The sequence below is a fragment of the Haplochromis burtoni genome, unplaced genomic scaffold, assembly GCF_018398535.1.
Source record: "Haplochromis burtoni strain Fernald_Lab_line unplaced genomic scaffold, NCSU_Asbu1 Contig_3841, whole genome shotgun sequence".
In the NCBI taxonomy this organism is placed as follows: Eukaryota; Metazoa; Chordata; class Actinopteri; order Cichliformes; family Cichlidae; genus Haplochromis; species Haplochromis burtoni.
In genome coordinates, this window is record NW_024586202.1 from 1,827 (window position 1) to 5,470 (window position 3,644).

The following is a 3,644-nucleotide window of genomic DNA, read 5'->3' on the forward strand; positions in this document are numbered from 1 at the left end:
CACACACACACACACACACACACACACACGCTTGGCTCTCACAGTCACAGGAAACTGTGAGACAACCTCGCCCACAGTGGTCTGTTATAGACCAATCAGAGTAAAGAGCAGGTGACGCTGACATTGCTGCTTCAGCTGAATCTGTAATAACGTCTGTGTAAATCACAACTACATCACCCAGTGGATCGTGTCATCTAATCGGAAAACTTTTGGAATACCTCAGTGTCAGACATCGAAAATGTGCTTGGGGTCGAAAACGGGCCGACCGTGGCTGGGTCTGACGCTCGCTAGCCCCGCCCTGCGCCTGCCCCTGCTTCCTGGTCCTCCGTGACTCTAAGAGGAACATCATTTCCAAACCAAAGGTCATGTTTATGGTTTGGGTCCATTCGGACGTGAAGCTGTGCTAGAAACAGGAAGATGTCGTCCATCCTTTAGTTTGAAAACGTTCATAGATTTCACTGGATTCATTTCATTGTCTGAAAACATCGTTTTGGCTGTTCGGGAGTTTTTATGAACCTCCAAACGGCCACGGTCATGTGACGGCTCTCATTTTGAGCTTAATCAGGGTGGTGGCTCTGTGACAAACCGACCCCTGACCTCGGGATGGTTGGTAGGCGCCTGAATGAAGGTGTGATGTCACAGTGATTGTAAAAAGTGCTCAGAGACAACAGACAGGTCAGAGGTCAACCTCAGACTGTGCAGGTGTGTTTAGGCGTGTGTCTGTACTCGTGCGATCATGTGTACATATATACTGGTTGCAGGCGGGCCTCAGGCTGGCGAGGACGCGGTTCCTGTTTCTCGTAAGTCGTCACTTTTAAGAAAAGAAGTTTATGTTCACCCGCAAACTGTTTCAGCGCTGGTGTTGTAACATCGTCTTCCTGCCGACCTGAGATAACTTCTCCCTTCTCTTCTAATGCTGCTGCTCTCTGTAACTGACAGAGGCTCAGTGTTCAAGAACAGCCTCCTGTTCCTCATGTGGCCTGTTGGAGTCCTGGTGCTGGGTCATGCTGCGTCCCTCAGGGATCAGTTTAGGGCCCTTTGAAAGCGCCTCCATCATCTCGCTCCATGGCTATGCTGATGACACCCTGCTTCATGTCTCCTCTCACTGCTCGCGATTCACCAGCATCTTCATGTGATCTAGGCTCAGACACTAGTGTAACGCGTGTTAAGGGAAACAACGCGTCTGAGCACCAGCGCAGCAAACAGCCCGATGCCTGTGAGCCTAACCCCGACGTCTATTCAATGCCACGCTCGCTGCTGCGCTACAAGCACGATCGTTGTCCTGCGGCCTCAATGTTAGCGCCAGAGGTTTTTAAATGAACCGTTGGTCATGTGATGATGTCTCTCTGCTGTTAGTTTAAGACCACAGACTGCAGGACTGTACCACCAGAACAGCAGCTGATTAGCACGACAGTGTGTGAGCTGTCACTCTGTAGTTACACCACAAGCCAGTTAACAACCTGCAGAAAACTTAAAACAGATGTTGCACACATCTTATTACAGTCTAGTCTTGATCCCACGAGTCTGCCTGCAGCTTAACGGCCTGCAGGGCGAGGTGGTTGGTTCTACTGGTTTCTATGTAACGTCGTCCAGTTAAACACGGATAAAACAGAAACTATTGCTCGCCATCACATGATCTGTTCTTTAGGCTCCTCCGTCACAAATGTGGGCGTCGTATCTGAGAGCTGAGTCTGTGTGAGAGTCACGGTTCAAACATCTGTAACCTGTGCTGGTGTCAGAGGCTGAGGTGATTCTTCATGCTTTGACTTCTTCTGTAACCGTCTTTTTACTGGTTTCAACCAGTCAGCGTTGGATCGCCTTCAGACTGCACACGACGCTGCGGCACTAACAGGAGGTCACATGTTACTCCAGATTTGGCTTCTCCTCGTCGGTCGTTGGTAAATTTGAGGTTTCATGTAAAATGTTAGTTTGGGCTTTTTGAGCTCTGCGCGGTGAAGCTCCCCAGCTGATCTCTGACCTGCTGAGGCCTCCTGCTTCTTCCCGAGCACTCGGGTCCTCAGGTCAGAGGTCGCTGTCGGTCCCTCGTACTGGGTTCAAACCCCGCGTGGGTCGTCAGGCACGAGGCTGTCGTCTTTACGCCGTGCACACTCCACTGACTCGTTTACAAAGCAGCTGAACAAATACAAACAAGCTTTTAATGAATTTCCTCATGTTTTATGTTATTTAGTTACATTTGTGGTTATGACAGTGCTGGCTACATTTTACAGGTTTTACACTGAACACATCATCAGAGCGTCTCTGCTGAAAATGAAAATATGAAACATTTGTTGAATATAAAAATCTAATATTTACTTTCATTTTAAGAATACTTTTGGGAGTACTTTTATACTTTTTGTTTTGTTTCTCAGTGTTTACTAAAAAGTATATGTATGTTAGCGCTGGGCCCTGCCCCTCTGCAGGCTTCCTAAAGTTGCCGATCAGCAGACAGAGGGGAGGCTTCACCAGGCCTCTAAGAGACACAGAAGGATTAGTTTGATGTGTGAATCATGCAAAGCTGCTTTAGGAGAGTGGAAGACTAAAGAGGTGAGCTGAAGCACCGCGATCGTGCTGATGTTTGTCTGAATGATGAGCAGGACCGGGTCAGGGTCAAGAGGTGTGGCAGCATGCTGCCGCCATGGCAACGCAGCGGCACAGCTGAGGGCTCATTACAGACCGACGGCCATTTCTTCTTCTCCTGCTGCTTTGCTCCGTCACGTTGAAGCCGTGGGTATAAATAGCAGCGCGATGGCAGACAGCTGACTGTCTTGACTCACAGCTCCACTTCCTCTTTCAGGCTCTGTGTAACAGGAAATATAGTCCTCGAGCAACCAGCCAATCAGAGTGCAGCTTCTGAGAGGAGGAAATAAAAACATGCACCGAAAAGAAGCCGCGCATGAAAAGGTTTCCTCCTTTTTGCAACAGTGATGCTCACATTTGATGTTCTCTTTAACAAAAATCTTCCAGGATTGAAAAATAAAAGCAGGCAGTAAAAGAGAGGCGTGGCCTCTCACGCAGGTGGCAGTAGCTGCTAGCTCGGTGTCTTTGATTGGATGTTACTGATTAGACCACTGATAAAAACATCACGTTAAACTAAAGTTTGTGTGGCCGTCACAAAGTTTATGATAAAAATACACATGTATCATATTTGAAGAACAATAAAAACGAGGAAACACAAAGATACGACCACACAGTGAGAGTTCATATCTGTGTTAGCTCACTGAAATATGTGCCCATCCATCTTCATAGATGCATAAATAAATGAATCATTTAGACTTTCCCGGTGAGATAAACGCTCCCTCTGTGCAGCTGATCCATCTGGTGCAGCGACGGCTTTCTGCACGCGGCTGCTGACGAACACGTTTGACCCAGTTTCCAATAAACTAACTCTGAGCCGGAAACTTGAACCTGCTCTCGCTTTGAACATCACCTCTGAAGAAGCTCTGTCCTTTAAAAGACTTTTATCTTGAAAAGCATCTGAGAAGGAGAACTTCCTGGACTGTAACTTCTGGAAAAATACATATCTGGACTCTGAGGCTGTGCCTGGTGTGAAACCTCTGTTTTCAAGTCTCTGTGCGTCTCTGTTTATGTGTCAGGTCGGGTCTTAGACTCCACCTGTCTGGGAACATCTCAGCCCCTCCCCCCCC